The following is a 22,099-nucleotide window of genomic DNA, read 5'->3' as shown; positions in this document are numbered from 1 at the left end:
GGAAATGGGATGGGCAGAAGGACAAGTTTAAAAACAGGTTTTATGAAGCAACGAGCAACACTGGTTCAATGGCGAACATCCCTCTCCTCAGCTCTGGGAGGGTATTCTGAAAGGGACAAATGCTGGTGCATGAGCACCTCCGGCCTCCACAGGGAAGTCACACGCACATCCCCTGACCCGTGGGGACGGCTGGCGCTTTTCCCAGGGGGAGACAGGGCTCTGTGCAACAGTCCTCACCAACGACTCCACCAAGGGGAACGGGGGCCCTACGAGCGGGCCATGATGTTGAGTACCGCCAACTGTGTGCACCTGCGACTGTGCAAGTTCCCCGACTCGCCTGCCCCACCACCTGTCACTCTGGACCGGCCATTTCTCTGCCCATGTCTCTGCTTCTGCTCTGGGGCTCTTGAACATCGGCCTGAGAAAGCCACACACTCCTTACTGGCTCCATTACAAACTTAAGAATCCCAGCAGCTGTTGGGTCCTTCCATCACTCAAGAACTGATGAGGCTGAATCGTTTGGCGAATCCTCTCCAACTCCGGCCGTGCTGTGCATCCCTCTCCCCACCTGAATGACTGTTATCACTGGCTTCTCCCCCACCTGTCAGCACTGCTCTCTTCCCGCAGTGCCTCCATCCCAGAAGCGCACAGACGTTTCACAAATGAGCAGGTCCCTCCTCCGCACGCTACGGGAAGGCAGGGAATAAAGGCACTACAGAGCGATAGCAAGGACACACCGGCTGACGGACTGAGGACCGTCCACATGTGTCCAGAGCCATGGAGCCACGCCCTACTGCACACAGCAGCTCTTCCCCCAGTGACCACAGAATCTTCTCTTCGGTGATCTGAAGTGACTGCGGGATGACCGTGGAACGCGTTCTTCCATAGACGGCAGCTTCTCCTTTATAAACTAGGGCCCTCTCTTCTTTTATGGAAAGCATGAATAATTTTACAATTTTCTCAACCAGAAACAAACAAAATCAATAAAGCCCTCTGCCCGCATCCCTGCTGCTGTCCTGGTGCTTCGGGCTCCCTCCCAACCCTCGGCCCCGCTGTCCTTCCCCTCATCCCCGACCTTCCTGCTGCCTTTGCATCTGATTCCCCCGGAACAAATCAAAGACAATGATTCTCCTGTTGCTAAATCTACTCGTCTCTTTTCATTTTTCTCCCCAACGACCTCCAGAGCGCCGGCACGCTGTGGACCTCCACCCACTGCTACGAGTGCCTTCCTCCTTCAGCCTCTTCCTCCCTGGCCGCTCTTCTGCCACTTCAACCCTTCACTGCCAGCACTAGGAGGTTTGACGAGGTTCCTGTCTCGTTCTGGCTCTTACTGTACATAAAAGGCCTGGGAGCGCTCCTCTAGGACCACGCTGGGGTAGCCAGTGGTCCTAAGTTATTAAGTAGTCCCCCTTTCTCTCCTTCTGCACTGGGGGTTGGCCTCTACCCCCGTGACCCACTCACCTTCTGTGAGGGCCATTCCTTGCTCTGGCCAAGGAAAGGTGACCTGAGCCACTTGGTATGTAACCCGCCCCGTCTGTGTCTTCGTCCCCAGTGGTCCTGGAAGCACGTGTCCAGGAGGGCTCCCCGAGGGACCACGATGAGCAGAGCACCTGCCAACGTGTCAGACCCATACTGAGGAGGAAAGCGGTCTTTGCTGTAGTAAGCCACTGTGGTTTTCAGGGCCATGTGTGTCACAGCATGACTCAGAGACAGGACTCTTTCATAAGTACGTATTTCCAGCCCCAATTACTCTGCTGTCGTGAGCACCACAGCGAAATCTCACCGGAGCACTGTGTCTGTCACTGCCCTGCGTGCACACAGAACGGAGTCTGAGGAACAGTGCGCTTCCCTAAAGAAGAGAAACTCGGAAATGGTCTGACTTCCGTCTGAGATGTTTCCTTTGTGTTTCGGGTGGCCTTCTCTGAAGGCCAAACGTTGGCTGGTTTAGTAAGCCACGGCAAGAACACTGAGAGGTCATCTTTACATGATGTCTTCCTTTCTCTCTTTAGGGATCTGAATAGATCACATCATCTTTTCATTCAACATGTATCAGTCCTTCCCCTAGATAAGTTACATCCGTTACTTTTTGCCCACTGTAGCATGCTCATGTTTCCTGAATTTTTTTCTTATAAATCTGGCATTTGACACTTAGAAATATTTAATAACATACGCAAATTTAGAGATTTTATTCTTCTCCTAGGAGCATTCCTTAATTTACAAAAGCGCTTCCTCTCAAGCTGACGCATTCTGACCCGCAGCGCTTTCAGGGAGAAGCACCACGGTGACTGCACCACAACGTCCCCGCTCCAAAACCAGCTGCCACCATTTCCTCCGAGGGTGGTCACGCAGATTCACGACGTTATGTACCGGGTGCTTCAAACAGCACCTGCCATGTGTTGGCGCTCTGCCTGGGCCTCAGCCATCACAGGTACAAAGACTTCCACCTGGAGCTGATGGAGCACCAGGAAGGTGCCGGCCATGGAAGAGCACGTTTGCTCCACCTGTGAGGCTGACACGTGGCAGAGCAGGGTTCTGAATCCAGTTCTGCAAAAAGTCAGAGATGCCCTTCCTATTAGAGGTGTGCTGTGTTAGCACCAAGGACATTTAGAGGTTTTGTTTGGTTTTAAAGCAGGGACGGAGGAAGAGGAGTGGAGCGGAAGGACGGCTGCCGACATGGGCAAGGAGCAGGTCTCCGGGCCCCCTGGCGGGACAGTGTGGGGTGGGGTGCCCGCACAGCTAGGGGCGCACTGAGTATTTCTGGGCACTCATTCCCAATGCACACTTCCCTGTCGAGGAAGACAGTCATGGTGGGTAATGTGTACTGAGCGGTAAGACACAGAATTAAGCCATCTGCCCAGGGTCACAGAGCTGGCTAGTGGCAATGCCCAGACGCTGACCGGGCAGCAAAGCCCCAGGCCGGAGTTCTTCACCTCCGGTATACACCTGGGAAAGGTCACCCGACGGCTTCTGTGTCCACGCCCAAGGGGAAGAGCATGGAGCCAAAACCAAAGGTGTGTGCAGAGCAGTGAGGTGAGGACAGACAACAGGAGGGAACAGAAAAGAAGCCACCCCAAAGAGTAATCTGGGAGGAAACAGGAGTTGTATTCCATGACAGGATCACTTTTCAGATTTTAAAGCTTACTACTGAAAATAAAATTGACCCTCAAAGTCATCCTAAAAGTAAAACGATTAGAAATGATTAAGAAACAAAACATACCCTAGAACTTGTATATGCACAGGTAGAACATTCTAGTTTTGCTTACTAAAGAAAAAAAAATATTGCTATACTTCACAGAAAACATACACAAATATGCATGTAATCTGTCAATAATTTAATAATTTATTTTTAAATAGATTTAACTCTACTGAAAAAATAAGGACTTGAAGTATATATTCAATTTCCTCAAATGAGCGCAAGTTTTGTAACAGACATCAACAGGGATAATTTTCCATGTTATCACAATCAGAATTTAAACTAATATGAATGTGTCACACACAGACATTTGGAGTCCTAATGAACACTACTTCATCGAGCTCCCTGGGATGACCCGTGTGGCCCGGCGGGGGCGAGGACACTTGCCAGCCAGCAAACGTGTCAGAACCACTCTGAAGCACTGCAAATAGGCACGGACATTCAAAGGGTAAGGAACGCTTTCCTAATGTTGGAAGGGTTATTTTTTAAAACAATATTTAGCTGAAAAAATGGAATACATCTTGTCCTTAAAAATATCTTTTCAAAGAATTATTTCATTTCTATTGCTTTGCAATAAAAATTCCTACAAAAGACAACCTTTTCTATTGATTACTCAGAAAGCAAGGTATGAATCCACGACAGCACTTTTTTTGTTCTACTCAGATACACCTCAGATTATATTTCAAATAAAAAGGAGTAAAATGCACAGTTAAAAAGAGCTTCTCATAAAGTGGACATCGGCAAATTCTGTGACTTGACCATACAAAATGTATTAACCAAATAATAGCAACTGACATATCAAACTAACTTTTTTTTGGTTCCTATGTAACTTGCATACACATGCTGCCTACCTAAACAATTTCAGAAGTATAACAGAAAGATGATCAATTTAGGAATATAATCAAGCAGTCTTTAAAACTAAAACCTGTTTTCAACATGCTATGAAATGAAAATAACTTAAATGAGTTCAACAGTGTCGCACTATCAAATACTGTAACATACTAATGTAGATTCTATTTTAAAAATGAGCCATCGACATAAAAAAAAGAACGCAAACTGTAAAATAAACTGAAAAGAAAGTTCTTCAGTCTGAGCATGCTGTTACATAAATACAGAGAATTCACATCTGAAAACACCAACATTTTTGAAAGTCTGTTTTTAGGTTATTTATATTAAGCTAAAATGAACAAGCTCTTCAGGACTGCATGTACTTTCTTACTGAAAGGGAAAATCAAGTCATTAAAGCAGCTGCTCCTTAATCTAGCCTACCTTATTTTGTGGATTGGATGTGTTCATTACACTTCGAGTCTCTTTTCCAGTATAAATGACAACACCTATTACAGTACCTGCAAAAACACGAAAGTGGTCCTTACAGAGATGCCTCAAAGGGGAAGCACAGAGAGAACACTTTCTAATCAATTGTCTTGATGGAAAATATTATTCACTACTTAATTTTATATAAATTTATCTAACAGCACATTTGATTTGGCTAGGTCAAGAAAGTCTAATCTCAACTTTCAAAATAAGCTTTGAGGAACTCAACTGATTTTTTAAGCTATACAAATTTACCTATATACAACAACATTAGAAAATGTACTGATAATCTTTTCCCTGTCAAGAGAAAGGGTGACATCACTCGGTTCACGTGTGCAAACACCACAGGTAAGTGAAGAGAGGCTGTGTTCTCAAGTGGTCAGATGCATCATGGGACCTTCAAACCAAGACCGCACCAGCTGAACCACCTTCCCTGAGCGAGACTTGAGTACTACTAGGTATAAGAGCCTCCGCTGACATTTTAGCACCTATACAATTAAAACAGTAAGAGACAATTACATAAATAACATTTGATGTTGAATTTAGATGTTATTAGCCTTTTTTACTCATGTCTCCTCAAAGTTTGGTTTTCTAAGTGTGTATGCCTATCAAACTTAAGGTAAAAGAATACTAAAATACCCCTAGAACAACCATTGGATTACAAAGGCTCAGAGGCACTCACCTCTGTAATATTAAATTAAAAACCACAGAACAGGTCTGTTTCTAAACTGTAGCTATGCATAATCTCTATTCCTAGTTTTCGTAAATTCTGAGGATGAGAAATGATTAAAGAAAGAAAATCACGTCCATAAATACCCACTGAGACCAACAGCACTGCAGAATTCACTATAATAATTGTACAAAAACTCTTTGATGTCACATTAATGTAACGTGTGAAATTTAGCGCGTTGTAAGTCAGGACCCAGGGAATAAATGTGATCCTAGTGATCTCTTGGATTTATATGAACAGAGAGCTGCAAATTATACGCATTAGATAATGAACGGTTTCCTCCATGGAATGTTCAGGAAGACAGGGAGGTGCTAGAGGGCTGCTCAGTGGTCACATCTGCAGAGGTTACACGTTTCTTTCAAAATAAGCATTTCCTTTCTTCCCCCTGTTTTAATTGTGAGCCGCTTGCAGAGCTGTGTGGTTGAATTTCCTGAGCCCCTTGAAAGCAGAGCAGCCCCTCCAGCACAGAGGGCAGCCCAAACTGCACAGATGCGACCTCTGTAGAGCAGTGCCCAGCAGAGCTGCAGATGGCAGGCCTGCACTTAGTGCTCAGGAAAGCACAGATTACGTAATGAGCCAGTGCCGTAGAGGACCCCACCCCAAACACACACAGCTCTTGTGTCAAACAGTACATTCAATCCGACTGCGTCGGTAGTTTCTTCCTATTTTGCCAATTAAACTTAAAATATAGGAGTGTCTCATGTGAAATGAGCTCACTAATGTTAAAGTACAAAAACAGAAGACAAACTGCAAAATTATTTTTAATATTAGCAGAACAAAGAGTCTCAGAAAAGACTTAAAAATTAATTAGGCTAGAAAACACTGTCCTAAAATCCAGACAAACTATTAGTAATGTTGATTCTAGGCTGGTATTGCAGTTACAGGTATCCAAAATGCAATCTGAGAAATGACAAGACTAAGAAAACGTAATGCATACAGATACACATAGATAGCATATTTAATCAGTACCGCAGGTTAAATATAATGTACATAAAGAGTATTTAACAGAATTCCTCCCATGGTTTTCCTTGTATAATCTACTGAAGTCTGGTAAAGGCTCTCCCATGCATTATCTCATCCCATTCTCACTGAAAAGGAATTAGAATAATGTATTTTTTTCCAAGTCGGTCATGCTTTTTAACTACTAAAATTAGTGAAGTCAGTATGGAGTATTTGCAGTACTCTCCATTCTTTTTGACAAAGGGCACCTACTTATGGACTAGTACAGGCTGAAAGGTTGACCAAACCCTGTATGTAGGGCAAATCTATCTATAGATACATATATATAGATACATATGGCAAAGTGGTCACCTGTTCATTTTGGAAACAAGACCAGAGAGGGAACACAACAGAGCACATTCATCAGAAAGTCTGACAGAGAGAACGTGTCAGAGACAGACAGACACATGGACAGACCTCGAGAATGCTCAACCATCCGAAGTATTTCCTGACTGTCACTTAGGCACCTGCTGGCTCCCATGCAGAAGTGCTTTCCTCGTGCCAGTCTCAACAAAACCCCGAGCGTGGGCGGCCCACCCACTGCAGAGTTTTCGTGTGCCTGCAACAGAGGGGGAGCACAAAGGCGGCCAGCAAAGACTACGGATTTGCCTCAGGACAGCAACACAGCGAGACCGAGCCAGGGACACAGGCGGACACTGCGACCTGCACCAGGTCTGGGCCCCGCCCAGTGAGCGTGCCATGCGTCCGGGGACAGCAGGGCAGCTGCACCCACTTCCCAGCGGCCAGGACTGCCCAGTCCCGAGACCCGAGGTGCAAGCAGCAGCAGCGTGCGGCGCCGCTGTGTCCTCCGTGACCCCCACTGCCCTCCTGCACCACAGCTCGCGGGTCGTGTCCCTCAGGGGACTGCAGTGGGGCAGCTTCTCCTGCTTTCCCGAGGCCCACCAGGCAACCGCTCTGCCGCAGGAGCCTCACACACCATGCCCACTAAAGGGACAGTGTGATTTTAAGTTTCTAATCTGGCACGAGGACTAGTCTCATAAAATATCATGCCAAAAATTACCAAGAGAAATGAAACCACACAAAAACGAAAAAGAATATCTATGTTCCAATTTTTTCAACCTAAATTATTTCATCAAACTGCTATAAAAGTATCCAAGTGTTTACTCTCATTTTCTGTATTTATCACAATCAGTACCAGCCCTGGACCCCTGTCTACGTACAGGCCCCCCTCTACAGGGAGGGGTCACCCTAGACCCCCGTTGGCACACACGCCCAGCAGCCCTGCTCTGGGGGGGTCACCGCCGTCGGCACAAAGGCCCCCGCTCCAGAGGGGTCACTGTGGACCCCCGTCACCATATACACCCAGCAGCCCTGCCCCGGGGGGGGGGTCACCATTGTCGGCACACACGCCCCTGCTCTAAAGGGGTCACCCTGGACCCCCGTTGGCACACACGCCCAGCAGCCCTGCTCTGGGGGGGTCACTGCCATCGGCACACAAGCCCCCGCTCTAGAGGGGTCACCCTGGACCCCCGTTGGCACACATGCCCAGCAGCCCTGCTCTAGGGCACATCCCTGCTTCCAGGCTCTTGGCAGTTTAATTTCAGAACACTCTCTTGTCCACTTATCACTTGCAACGTGGCAGCTCTCTGGGACACTGACTCTGCTCTGCGAATGGCGTTCACTGACAGACAAGGGGAAGAAGATGGAGGGCACCACAAGCAGTTGTGTTTGTCCCTTTTCAGGGACCCTTGGCCCTCGGATCCTCTGTGGTGTTAACGTGAGCCCTCATTCCCATGCACTCAGAACCCCAGGATGACGGAGGAAGGCCCAAGTTCACTTCACCTAGGAGGCAACCTGAATTCAGTGCACACATATTTAAAAAGTAAGATTTAAAAAAATTCTTTCTCAACTTATAATCAAGTATAAAGAAGATATAAGCCCTTAAATTACTCCTGGAAACCCAAGGTCTTTCAAACATTGCTCAGGATACAGCAGTTTCATAATATATAGAGTCTAGTAATTGCTCACATTATTAAGGTTTTTAAATAAAGGTAAGTATGTGTTAAAATATTTAAAATTAATGAAAAGAGCTTGCGTTTTTAAAATGTCCAAACACAAATGAAACTTAAGAGGCGTCTTAAGACTTAAGTTTTTTTGAACGGATGGTTTTTGAGCAGCATAAATACTTTCCTGGAAGATAAAAAGCCCGGGTGCACTGAATTCAACCCATGAGAGAATGAGAAACAGTCCTCAATGTGGCAAGCATATGTGACGCCTAGATTTGTGTCTGTTCTGCCCACGTGTGGAACCAGGAGCTTCCACGTGCCAAGGTCGCCTGGAGAGGAAACGTATGTACGGGGGTTACCGGTCGCATCACATAGGCCTTCTGCTCGGGGGCTTCTGCCTCTGTGAGAAGAAAGGCCACAGATCGATAGCGCTAGGGTCAGTAGCAACATTCTAATACACAGGGAACAAAAGAGCAAATAAAACGTATTTTTTTTTTTTTTAAAAAGCATCTTCAGTATGATGGAAACAAAACAGAATACAGCTCTAGACATGGGGAAAATGTGAAATCAGTGACCAAGTATCAGCTCATATGTGCTATGTTTTAAATATTTTCCTATCAGCTATTAAACGCTAAAGGCTGAAGGGTGACAGCTGTCGAGGATGGATTCCAATCCCGACCCTGGGACAGCCTGGCTGTGTGACCGAGCGAACAATGGGGGCCGGCGCGATGCGGCTGTGCAGCACCACACCGAGCCAGGGCGCAGCTGTCAGCAAGGTCAGCAAAGATCGGCAGCGTGGAGGACGCGTGAGCTCAGGATTCGGAGACTCCTCCTGGCCGCAGTGCCCTCTCCAGTGAGCCCCCGGGCACAGCCAGTCTCCCCGTCCTGGGGTCTACACAGCCCGAGACCTGGCCTGCTCCCCACCCCTCCTTGGTGTGCTATCCTGACTTCTCTTTCTCTTTAGTTTGAGAAATTTAAAAGATCATCAGTACAAAAATCATGAAAGACCTCAATTTCTATTAAAATTGTCCTAGTTGCCCTCAGATTTTTATTAAACATAGGAAACATTAGTATAAACCTAAGGCCCCTCTCCTCCTCTACTCCCTAGAAGGTGCACACGTGGACCCCTACAGGAGCCTGACTGACACACTGCTGTGCACACAGGCCCCCACGGCGCACGCGCACAGAACTGCCCGGCCTTTCCCCGAGCCCCAGACACCAGGCCCCGGCACCATCCTCGTCAGCCTGCAGCTCAAGACGCCCTTACGTAGCTGCTGGTGTGCTCACGAATCCTCCCCACACCTTTCCACCCCTTGACCTCACGCACCTGTTTGCTCTTCCTTCAAACTCTGATCAGGTAAGGATTTTGGCTTCTTTGTTTTGGGGGCACCCTATACTTCCCTGTGGTACTCAGCAGAGCGTAAAGCACCCGCCTCACTTTATTAAAGTAGTCCTTGCCCATGCGCGCTCCCGAGGACAGTGCATTCAACAGCGCCTGGTCTCTGCAGAGGGATTCTTACAAAACCACCAGAAGAGCAACCAGGCTCTATGGGCGCTGGGCCACAGATTAAGAAGACAGACAGCCCTACTCTGAACATCCCCTAGCCTTCCTACCCCCACCAGCAGCCTTCACGCTCCCTGCTGCTAAGATTCACTCCTGTTTATCATTAGCAAGTCAACTACTTTCTGAAAAGCTGACCATCATTTAGATTTCAATACCTCCCAGAGAAATTTACTTCCCAAAATGTATATTTAGGTGACCTCCCTGTTCAGCCACTAGAAATACTCCAACATCCTCCAATTTCACTCAGAAGAAAATTAAGACGCTTTACTCTGGTCCCCAAAGGCCAAACAGGAAATATCTCCCCAGGCCCCCTATCTCATCTAATACTTTTCTCCCTGACAGACAAACCCACCACAGTGATCTCTTCCAAATTCTACTGGGTGACTGAGGAGTGGGAAAACCCCCAAATACCACCCCTTCCTTCCCCGGTTGCGCTAGGCCACCTCCCAGTAAGGGACATTGACAAGTCTGGCGAGAAGAGGGATCAGAACCCACGAAATGCCGCTGCCCTGCTCCACGGAGGCCTTGCTCCTTGCAGCGCACAGCCCACAGCCAGCGCTTGCTTAGCACTCAGCCCCTCAGGTCCTGCCCCACACCCGCCAACTACAGGGAATGATCCGTAAGGTCCCTGGGTGGTACAAGGTGGTTATTTTCAGAGATACTGCACAGAGTCACTGCAGCACAAAAGCACCACCAAATGTGAGAGCTGACACTAACAAGAGAACTTGTTTCATACCTGATGCAACAATGGTGCTCGCCCGCAGTGTATTTTCTAGGCTGAGACTCTCATGAATGGGTGGGTGGCAGTCTTCCTGTTCACAGAGAAGGGGAAAAATGGCAAGTTAGCAACTTTTTTTACTTCAGATATCTGCAGTGATAAAACAAACATACAAGCTGGATTCAGTGAATGAGCAGTGAAATGGCACTGCAGAATAAAGGTGAAAAATGGGAATTTAGACAGAGGCTCCTGGGAAGAGGGCAGAGCAGGGAGCACCAGGAATCTCTGCCCACCGGGCAATGACCACATGGCAGAATCTGTCTGATGGGACTATTTGGGGACTGTGGAGTCGGCTGAAGGCTTGCCGCTGTCCAGGAGAAGTAGTCAGTTTTGGTCTCTTCTAGCTCCCAGCACAGAGCAGCTACCCAGCCATGCGGCAGGCAGCTGTGCACGTGTTTCTGGGGCAGCCTGCAGACGCCAGGTGGGCAAGAGGCACCCCGTCCTCCAAAGAGCAGGAGTCTAAGCTCTGACCACTGCCGGCTGCTTCTGATCACACAGGTGCAGACACAGAGCCTGGCGGCGCTCGCTGTCGGCCCTCCAGCTCCAGTGACTCCAAGGGCATTGGAAGGGCGAGGGCCCCCTTGTCCCCCTTCTGGGAGCCAGACATTAAACACTAGAACATTCTAAAACAACTGCATATATGGAAAAAAACACAAAGTGACTGTGGGTGCCCAAGAAAAAGCTCAGAAAAGACCTGAAAAGACATTAAATGTACACCTCAGACTGATAACCCAGCACAGAGACAGTCTATAATCATAAAAAATAAGTAAATCAACAAATAAATATAATGACTAAAACCCCAGCAAGCCCGGAAGAAGGGCGAGAATGGACTTCCAGAGGTACATCATTACACTAAAAACAAAGTGTTCAATAACAAGGCATTAAAAACAAAACAACAACAAAAAAAGTATGGCCCATTTATTTTTTTTTTTTAAGATTTTATTTATTTGAGAGAGTGAGAAAGAGCATGAGAGAAGAGAGGGTCAGAGGGAGAAGCAGACTCCCCACTGAGCAGGGAGCCACATGTGGGACTCGATCCAGGGACTCTGGGATCATGACCTGAGCTGAAGGCAGTCGCTTAACCAACTGGGCCACCCAGGCGCCTAGTATGGCCCATTTAAAGGAACATTGTAAATCAACAGAAACAACCCCTGAAAAAGACCTGATGTCAGATATACGAGACAAAGACTTTAAAAGGAAAGTATTAAGGATGTTTAAAGAAATGAAGATGTGGAGAATGCCAAGAAAACAATGTGTGAACGAAACGTAAATATGAAGAGACAGAAAACCTCAACAGAAAGCAGAAGAAAGTCAAGAGCTGAAAAGTACGATGACTGAAATGAAAATTCCCCTAAAGAGATTCAAGGCAGATCTAACCACGCAGAAGAATCAGCAAACCTGAACACGGAACAACGGAAATGACCAAGTCTGGGAAACAGAATGAAAACAGGTGGAGGAAAATTAAAAAGGTCTGAGGGAGTGCAGGACACCAAGGTACAAACCAATATAGGTATTGTGGGAGTCCCAGAAGTGGAAGACAGAATGAAAAGGGCAGAGAGAATATGTGAAGAAGTAATGGATGAAAACACCCCAAATCTGATGAAAGACATGCATGTAAACAGTGAAGAAGCTCAAGCAAATCCAAGGAAGATGAACTCAAAGAGACCCACATAGAGACACATTATCATAAAAGTTTTAAAAGACAAAGACAAGGGCGCCCAGGTGGCTCAGTCATTAGGTGTCTGACTTTTGTTTCGGCTTAGGTCATGACCTCAGGGTTGTGAGACTGACCCCCACACTGGACTCCACGATCGGCGCAGAGTCTGCTTGAGACTCTCATTCTCCCTCCGTCCCTCCCCGCCACGTATTCTCTATCTCTTTCTCGAAAATAAATAAATAGGGCAGCACTATTTTTAATTTTTTGAGGCACCTCCACACTGTTTTCCAAAGTGGCTGTACCAACTTGCATTCCCACCCACAGTGTAAGAGGGTTCCCTGTCTCCACAACCTCTCCAACATTTGTTGTTTCTTGCCTTGTCCATGTTTGCCATTCTAACTGGTGTAAGGTAGTATCTCAATGTGGTTTTGACTTGAATTTCCCTGATGGCTAATGATGATGACCATTTTTTCATGGGTCTGTTAGCCATTTGTATGTCTTCTTCAGAGAAGTGTCTGTTCATGTCTATTGCCCATTTTTTTGACTTATTTGTTTTTTGGGTGTCAAGTTTGAGAAGTTCTTTATAGATCTTGGAAATCAGCGCTTTGTCTGTAGTGTCATTTGCAAATATCTTCTCCCATTCTGTGGGTTGCCTCTTTGTTTTGTTGACTGTTTCCTTTGCTGTGCAGAAGCTTTTTATCTTGATGAAGTCCCAATAGTTCATTTTTGCTTCTGTTTCACTAGCCTTTGGAGATGTATCTTGAAAGAAGTTGCGTGGCCAATGGCAAAGAGGTTACTGCCTATGTTCTCCTCTAGGATTTTGATGGATTCCCGTCTCACATTAGCTACCCTATGACCCAGCAATTGCACTTCTGGGTATTTACCCCAAAGACACAGATGTAGTGAAAAGAAGGGCCATATGCACCCCAATGTTCATAGCAGCCATGTCCACAATAGCCAAACTGTGGAAAGAGCTGAGATGCCCTTCAACAGATCAATGGATAAAGAAGATGTGGTCCTTATATACAATGGAATATTACTCAGCCATCACAAAGGATGAATACCCAACTTTTACATCAACTTGGATGGGACTGGAGGAGATTATGCTATGTGAAATAAGTCAAGCAGAGAAAGTCAATTATCATATGGTCTCACTTATTTGTGAAACGTAAGGAATAGCAGGGAGGACGTTAGGAGAAGGAAGGGAAGAATGAAGGGGGGGAATCAGAGGGAGAGACGAACCATGAGAGACGATGGACTCTGAGAAACAAACTGAGGTTCTAGAGGGGAGGGGGGTGGGGGGATGGGTTAGCCCGGTGATGGGTATTAAGGAGGGCACGTACTGCATGGAGCACTGGGTGTTATACGAAAACAATGAATCGTGGATCACTACCTCAAAAACTAATGATGTACTGCATGGTGACTAACATAACATAATAAAATAAAATAAAATTTTAAAAAATTAAATAAATAAATCTTTAAAAAAAAAAGACAAAAAGAGAATCTTGAAAGCAGTATGAAAGAAGCAAACCATCACATACAAGGAATTCCCAATAAGGTTCTATGCAGATTTTTCATTAGAAATAGTGGAGACCAGAAGGCAGTGTGGTGATACAAAGTGCTCAAACAAACACACACCCATGTCAGCCAAGAATCCCATATCCAGCAAACTGTCCTTCAAAAATATGGGTAAAATCAAGATATTCCCAGACAAACAAAAGCTTAGAGAGTATGTGTCCCACTAGACCTTTCCTGCAAGAACTGTTCAAGGGAGTCCTGCAGGTAAAAGAAGAGGGTACAATAACTCGAAACTACATGGGGAAATAAAGATCTCAAGAACGGTGAGAATACAGGCAATTATAAAGGCAAATATTATTGTAGCAATGGTTTGTAACTGCACTTTTTGTTCTCTACATGACTTAAAAGAATAATACATAAAACCTAGTATTGTTGTAATTTTGGTTTGTAACTCCAAATCTTGTTTTCTACATGAAGAGGCTGGGTGCATTTAAAAGAACTATTCGTTTACATTTTTAGTCACAGACCGTATAAAGATGTAATTGTGTGAAATCAGCAAACAAAAGGGGTGGGGACAGAGCTATAAAGGAGCACAGCCTTTGTATGTTATTGAACTTAAGTTGGTATAAATTCAAATTAGAGTGTTATATCTTCGGAATGTTAAATGTAATTCCCATGGTAACCACAAAGAAAACAGCTATAGAATATGCACAAAAGGAAACGAGAAATTTAAACATTTCCCTACAAACACCAACTAAACACAATAGAAGACAGTAATGTAGGAAATGAGGGACAAAAAAAATATATATATAAGGCACACAAAAAATTGAACAATGACAGAAGTTAAGTCCCTTCTTTTCAGTAATTACTTCAAGTATCAATGGATTAAACTCAACCATCAAAAGACAGATTGGCACAATGGATAAAAATACATGATCCAACTATATACTGTCTATATGCTGAGACTCACTTTAGATCCAAAGACACAAAGAAGTTGCAAGTGAAAGTACAGGAAGAGCTATTCCATGAGAATAGTAAGCAAAAGTGAGCAGGTGTGGCTACACTAATATCAGCAAATTAAATGTGAAACCAAAAAAGGTTATGAGAGACATTATATATTAATTAAACGTTCAATAAGGCAGGAAGATACGATTATAAACAACTGTGCATCTAATGAAAACCTGTAAAAATATATGAAGCAAAAACTGATAGAACTTAAGGGAGAAATAGCTCAAGAGTAATAGAGACCTTAATATTCCACTCACAATTATGGCTAGAACAACCAGACAGAAGTAAGTAAAGAGAAAACTTGGCAAAATAAGCCAACTAGATCTAACAGACATGCAGAACATTCCACCCAAAAACAGCATACACATTCTTCTCAAGTGCACATGGGACATTTCCCAGGACAGACCTTATGTTACAAATTAAGCTCCAACAGATCATCATACAAAGTATCTACTCCAACCACAATGAGATAAAGATAGAAATCAATAACAGAAAATTCACAGAACTGTGGAAATTCAACAACTTTTAAACAACCAATGGATTACAAAGAAATCACAAAGGAAATTAAAAGATACTTAGAGACAAATGATAAAAAACTTGGGAGGTGCAACATAAGTGGTGCTAAGGGGGAAATTTAAAGCTATAATATATGCTTATATTAAAAAAGAGGAAAGATCTCAAATCGATGACGTAACTTTACAACTATGGAACTAGAAAAAGAAGACTAAACTAAACCTAAAGCCAGCTGAAGGAAGGAAAAAATAAAGATTAGAGCAAAGATAAATGAAATAAAGAACAGAAAAACAATTTTAAAAGTGAATGAAAGCAAAAGTTCATTCTTTGAAAACATCAACAAAACTGGCAAACCTGTAGCTAGTTGGACTGAGAAAAAAACAAAAAAGAAGACTCAAATTACTAAATTCCGAAACCAAAGTGGGAAAATATTACACTTCAACGGAAATAAAAAGGATTAAAAGAGAATACATTAGTACCCATGTGGCAAGAAATTGGATGAATGGATGAATTTCTAGAAACACAAAACCTACTAAGAGTAATCATGAAGAAATAGAAAATCTGAATAGACCTATATATCTAGCTAAGAGACTGAATCAATAATAAAAAATCTGACAGAGAAAAGCCCTGGGTCCAATGACTTCACTGGTGAAATCTACCAAAAATGCAAAGAAAGACTAACATCAATCCTTCTCAAACTTTCAAAAAATTAGAGAAGGGACATCTCCTAACTCACTCTATAAACCCAGCACAACCCTGATACCAAAGCCAGACACAGACATGACAAGAAAAATAAAGATCAACATTCTTGATGATCACTGATGCAAACAAAAATCTTGTAATACTAGTGAATAGAATTTAGCAAAACATTAAAAGGATTATACACGATGACCAAGCAAAATGCAAGGTTGGTTCAACAAGTAAGCCAATCGATGTAATACATTATATTAACAGAATGAAGAAAAAAATCCACATGATCATCTCAACTGATGCAGAAAATGCAAATATTCAATACGCTTTTGTGATTGAGGGAAAAAAAGCAAAAGCATTCAATGAAACTAGGAAAAGAAGGGAACTACAGGGGGGTCTGGGTGGCTCAGTAGGTTAAGCGCCTGCCTTCAGCTCAGGTCATGATCCCAGGGTCCTGGGATCGAGTCCTACATTGGGCTCCCTGCTCAGCGGGGAGCCTGCTGCTCCCTCTCCCACTGCCCCTCCCCCTGCTTATGCTCGCTCTGTCAAATAATTTAAATAAAACCTTAAAAACAAAACTGGGGGGGGGGGAACTACATCAACATAATACAAGCCATACATGAAAAGCCCACAGTGAGCACCATACCAGATGGTGAAAGACTGAAACCTTTTTTTTTGGTCAGGATGTCCACTTTCACTATGTCTATTCAGCTTAGAACATAGTACTGGAAGTTCTAGCTACAGCAATTATGAAAGAAAAAGAAATAAAAGCCACGTTATTGGGAAGGAATAAGTAATATTACTTGTTTGCAGATATGATCTTGTATGTAAAAAACACTGAAGATTCCACAAGAAGATTGACCTAACAAATGAATTCAGCAAAGCAGCAGGCCACACAGTCAACATACAAATAGCTGCATTTCAGGGGCGCCTAGGCGGGGTAGTTAAGCATCAGTTAAGTGTCCAACTCTTGGTTTCAGCTCAGGTCATGATCTCAGGGTAGTGGGATCAAGCCCTGTGTCTGGCCCTGGGCTCAGGGTGGAGTCTGCTTGAGACTCTCTCTCCCTCTCCTTCTGCACCCCCCCCAAAATAAATGAATAAATCTTAAAAAAAAAATCAGTTGCATTTCTACACACTACCAATGAACAATCTGAAAAGGAAATTATAAGAACAATTCCACCTACCTTCAAAAATAATAAAATATTTAGGAATTAACTTGAAAGACTTGTACAATAAAAACTGCAAAACTGATGAAAGTAAAGAAGACATAAATAAATGGAAACACATCCCATATTCATGGATTGGAAGACTTAATATTGTTACAATGTCAAGAATACCCAGAGTGACCTACAGATTCAATGCAATCCTTTATCAAAATCCCAATGACATTTTCTGCAGAAATAGAAAAACCCTCTTAAAATTCATATGGAATTGCAAGGGATCCCAACATCTAAAACAATCTTGGAGGAACAAAAGAACAAAACTGGAAGAATCATACTTGATTTTGGGCGCCTGGGTGGCTCAGTTGGTTGGGCGACTGCCTTCGACTCAGGTCATGATCCTGGAGTCCCGGGATCGAGTCCCGTATGGGGCTCCCCGCTCAGCGGGGAGTCTGCTTCTCCCTCTGACCCTCCCCCCTCTCCTGCTCTATCTCATTCTCTCTCTCAAATAAATAAAATCTTAAAAAAAAAAAAAGAATCATACTTGATTTTAAAATTTACTACAAATCTACAGTAATCAGAATGGTGTGGTGCTGGCATAAAGACAAACATACAGACCAGTGGAATAAAATGAAGAGCCCAGAAACAAACACTTGCATAGATGGTTAAAATAATTTTTGATGAGGGTGCCAAGACCTTCCACCGGAGAAAAGAGTCTTTCAATAAATTCAATAAATAAATGATACCAGTGCAAAACTGGTATCCACATGCAAAACAATAAAGTTACCCTTCCCTAATACCACATATAAAAATAACTAAAAATGTACCAAAAACCTAAATGTAAGTCTTACGACAACAAAACCCTTAGAAGAAAACATCGGACAAAAGCTTCATGAAACTGAATTTGGTAGTGATTTCTTGGATGTGACACCAAAGGCAGAGGCAGCAAGAGAAAGAACAGACAAATCGAACTTCATGAAATTTTTAAATTGTGTGCATCAAAAGACACTATCCAGAGTAAAAAGACAACCCAAAGAATGGGAGAAAATATCTGCAAATCATAGATCTGACAAGGGATTAACATCCAGAATATAAAGAGAACCCCTGAAACTCAGCACCACCACCAAAAAAACATTCAAAAATGGGAAAATGACTCAAATAGACATTTCTCCAAAGATATATAAATGGCCAAAAAGACATGAAAAGATGCTCAAGATCACTAATCATTGGGGAACAGCAAATCAAAAGCACAATGAGGTCCCACTTCACACCACACACTCATGAGGATGGCAATGCTCAGAAAAGGAGGAAACAGAGGATGTGGAGAAATGGGACCCCTGTGCGCTACTGGTGGGAAGGTAAAATGGGGCAGCCGCTGTGGGAAACGGTACGGTGGGTCCCCCAAAAGTTGAAAACGGAATTACGATTTGATCCAGAAATTCCACTTGTGGGTATAGACCCCCCCAAAATGGAAAGGAGGGTCTCGAAGAGATATTTGTACCTCCAAGTTCGTAGCAGAATTATCCCCAATAGCGACCACGTGGAAGCAACCCAATGTCCATGGATGGTTGGATGGATGGATGGATAGAGGCAGACTGTGGCCTATCCATCTAATGGAATATTACCGAGTCTACTGCACCTGCTACAACACAAATGATCCTCGAGGGCCTGGTGCCGAGTAAAACAAGCCAATCCCAGTAAGACAAACACTGCATGATTCTAGTTACATGAGGTACTTAGCCAAAAAAAATCTCAGAGACAGAAAGGAGAATGGTGCGTGCCAAGGGCTGCAGGGAGCAGGTAGGGGGAGTGAGTCTTTCATCGGGACAGAGTTTCAGTTTTATGATGTGAATGGTGGTGATTCCTGCACAACATAATGAACATATTTACGGCCACTGCACTATACACTTAAAAAGGTTTACGATGGTAAATTTTAAGTTATGTGTATTTTACCATAACAAAATGAAAAAAATTATACAAAACATACGGGAATACTTAAAAAAATGAAATTATAAGTGGAAAGAATGCCTTTAATCAATTCTTTTTAAGATATTTAACTTTAATATAAATAATTTCAAATTTGCATTAAACCACTACATGTTCTATTTCTTTCAGGCAGCAAACTAAAATTTTATCTTCCAATATGTAACTTAATAACAACCACAGCCCTCCTGGAAAAGTATAAAATATTATCACAGATAAATATAAATTAACCCATCAACCTCTACTTAGTGGCTATTGTAGAATATGGCGTCCTCGCCTTTTGCTAAAGAGAAGGGTTATGTTTTTCAAATACATATATTCACGGGAGAAAAAAGTCTATCTGTGAACATTTTAAAACGAATACATATCTGTATCTATCTCTATAAAGGCGACATTTGTATTTTATTTTTCTTTAAAATTATTATTATACTAGACATTTTTCATTTAAAAAAAGCTCAGAGGTAAGCTGTATGTTAGGAACTACTGTGTACAGATCTCAAGCACGGCCATAAGTCATTATCACAATAACAATAACGCACACTCTGGTTTTATCTTTACATTATAATGCGTATGTTTAAACACAAAAATATTTCAAATCCGGGAACTTTTCGCCTTGATCTGAAGACATGGTCTATACAGCATTCTTGCCATTTTGATTATGGAGTGTTTCTAGAATAGAGAATTACAAAAGCCCAGAGCCTTGCCCCTGGAAGTATCCCAGGAAAGATTTCAAGCGTGGTGGCATATTGCCTTTATGTGTCTGAGGTACCAAACCTTCACTGTCCCGAGTGGCATGAGTCTCTCTTCTATAATGCCACCTCCATGGAGAATTGTATTTTAAGATCAGAGAAGTAAAAGTAACTTGGGAAGGAGGAAACAAACTGAAATTTTCAAACATGTGTGTATGAAACAGAGGTTTGTGCTCCTGGTGTTTTCTTTCCGTTCACTCATCAAACCATTTTTTTAAAAGATTTTATTTATGAGAGAGAGAGAGAGAGAGAGAGCACAAGCAGGGTAAAGGACAGAGGGAGAAGCAGGTTCCCCGCTGAGCAGGGAGCCTGATGTGGGACTCGATCCTGGGACTCTGGGACCATGACCTGAGCCGAAGGCCGACCCCCTTAACCGACTGAGCCACCCAGGCGACCCTCATCCAGTCGTTTTCAATGATATAAATTCTGGCCGTTTTGCTAATTACTTGGAAGACACTTGCTAGATATTTGGTTCTCTGATTTATTTGTGAGGTACAACATCTAAACCAATCCTGACAAGTTGCCACAATATTTCCCCTAGTATTGCAAATATTGATCAGGTGAAACACTGTAATTTAAATTGAATTCAAGGGAAGAGCTTGGCACACAGCGGCCTCGTGGACATGGGACAGCAGGACCAGCCGCTGCTCAGCCTCTTGCATTCCAAGCACTGGACAGTCAGCAGTTAAGTCCTCGGACCACAGCCATCTAGAGCCCTCGCGAGGCCGTCAGAGAGCCCTAAAAAGAAAGCTACCACTCGACAGATAAGACAGGCTTCGTCATTTGACTGCGATGCCATTCAGTGTTCAAAACACAGGTGGGTGCTGTTTCTTGAAATACAACCCATTTTAGGAAGAGAGAGGGGTATATAATGTAAATGTGCTTAGGGTACATCCTGTGGGAAGAGGAGAGTTCATTCTACTCTTTCCAGTATGCACTCGGTTCCTAGGCAGAGCCCACAGCCCGTGTTAGAGGCTGGGGCCGGGAGGAGAGCTGAGCACGCCTTTCACCGCAGTTGTCCCTGGTCTAGTGCAAGAGCCAAAAAGGGACACACACAGTGACACACAGTGCGCCACCGGCGCACGCACGGACGGGCAGGAGCGCAACGGTAGCAAAGAACAGAACAGAAAAGGAAGTCTTCTGAGTATCAGTTCTTAAACTGGGTCTAAGATCCAGGAGCTCCGCAGACGGCCCTTGATGAAAGGGATCTGTGGACCACGGCCCCCGTGTATGGCCAAAGCTCTGCTTCTGGAGACACACTCACTTTCTTTTTCATCTTACAGTCACTCTGAAGTTACTTCTTCAAATATAGTTTCTCAAGTAAAATCTGTTCTACACTTTGCTGCATTTAGTAGGTGTAGCTGGAAAAACCTATTGATAATTACATAACGGCATCAATATACAAAATACTATGGAAAAGTATTTTTTAAGAAAAAAAAAACATCAGGCTTCCACGATCCCACTAAAAATGTGTTTCTGAGAAACAACTTGGAAGAGTCAGAAGAGTCACACTAGAGTTTACATCAGAAGGAGAAAGACTGTCCCACTTCGGAGCACTTGTAACCACTTCAGTTTATACAGCTTCACAGCAATGGTGACCACAGCCTTACAAATGTTCAAACACAGCCGGCCTCTGACGGAGCTCCCGCACAGCAGCCCGCGTACCGTCATGAGCGTCTTTACCACACGGGACGGTATGCAAGTACTGTGCTTGTGCGCTCGATTCTTCCACAGGAAAATGCCCGGGAAGGGAGCTGCCACTTGGTCCCTCTGTGTAGAACCAAAGCAGCTGTTCAAAGCAGAGGTAACAATCACCTGAGAAATAAATCCTCCAAGAAAACGGAGTTCCCCTTTGACTTTTATGATTTTACAGAACAAAGCATCAACATTCAAAAGAGGAGTATGTGGCCTCTCTGCATCAACTGTTTTGTACTTGAATTTATTTATAGCTGAACTAAAATGTCTAACTTCTGATCCATTGAGAGATGGTCTTAGAATCCAACCCTGAAAGACACTGTTGGATAGAGAACAACGTATGTACACTCACTCCTATTTCCCAAATATGGTCCACATGGCTTATCTTTCAATTATATGTTAATCTAGGAGTTACAGCCACAACCTAGCAAATGGAGTATATAATTTGGATAAAACCTGCCAGTTGTTGACTCACACACTTATCATTTAAAGTATGAAACAGGGGCGCCTGGGTGGCTCAGTCGCTTAAGCGGCTGCCTTTGGCTCAGGTCATGATCCCAGGGTCCTGGGATCGAGCCCCA

General features: G+C 43.8%; 1 protein-coding gene across 1 annotated transcript in view; it reads right to left on the bottom strand.

Annotated features, from left to right (window-relative positions):
- Positions 1-22,099, bottom strand: part of LOC148161724 (putative phospholipid-transporting ATPase IIB) — a 106,302-nt gene that overhangs the window by 10,831 nt on the left and 73,372 nt on the right. The window contains exons 8-9 of the mRNA XM_088020611.1: positions 10,504-10,579; positions 4,463-4,539 (exon numbers count right to left, since the gene is read on the bottom strand). The gene's annotated coding sequence lies outside the window, so the exon portion shown is untranslated. The remainder of the gene's footprint in view (positions 1-4,462; positions 4,540-10,503; positions 10,580-22,099) is intronic.

This window comes from Eumetopias jubatus, unplaced genomic scaffold, assembly GCF_037043125.1.
Source record: "Eumetopias jubatus isolate StellerSeaLion01/CBP00866 unplaced genomic scaffold, mEumJub1_p1.0 scaffold_84, whole genome shotgun sequence".
In the NCBI taxonomy this organism is placed as follows: domain Eukaryota; kingdom Metazoa; phylum Chordata; class Mammalia; order Carnivora; family Otariidae; genus Eumetopias; species Eumetopias jubatus.
Note: the sequence above shows the minus strand (reverse complement) of the source record. Positions and strands in the feature narration are given on the sequence as shown.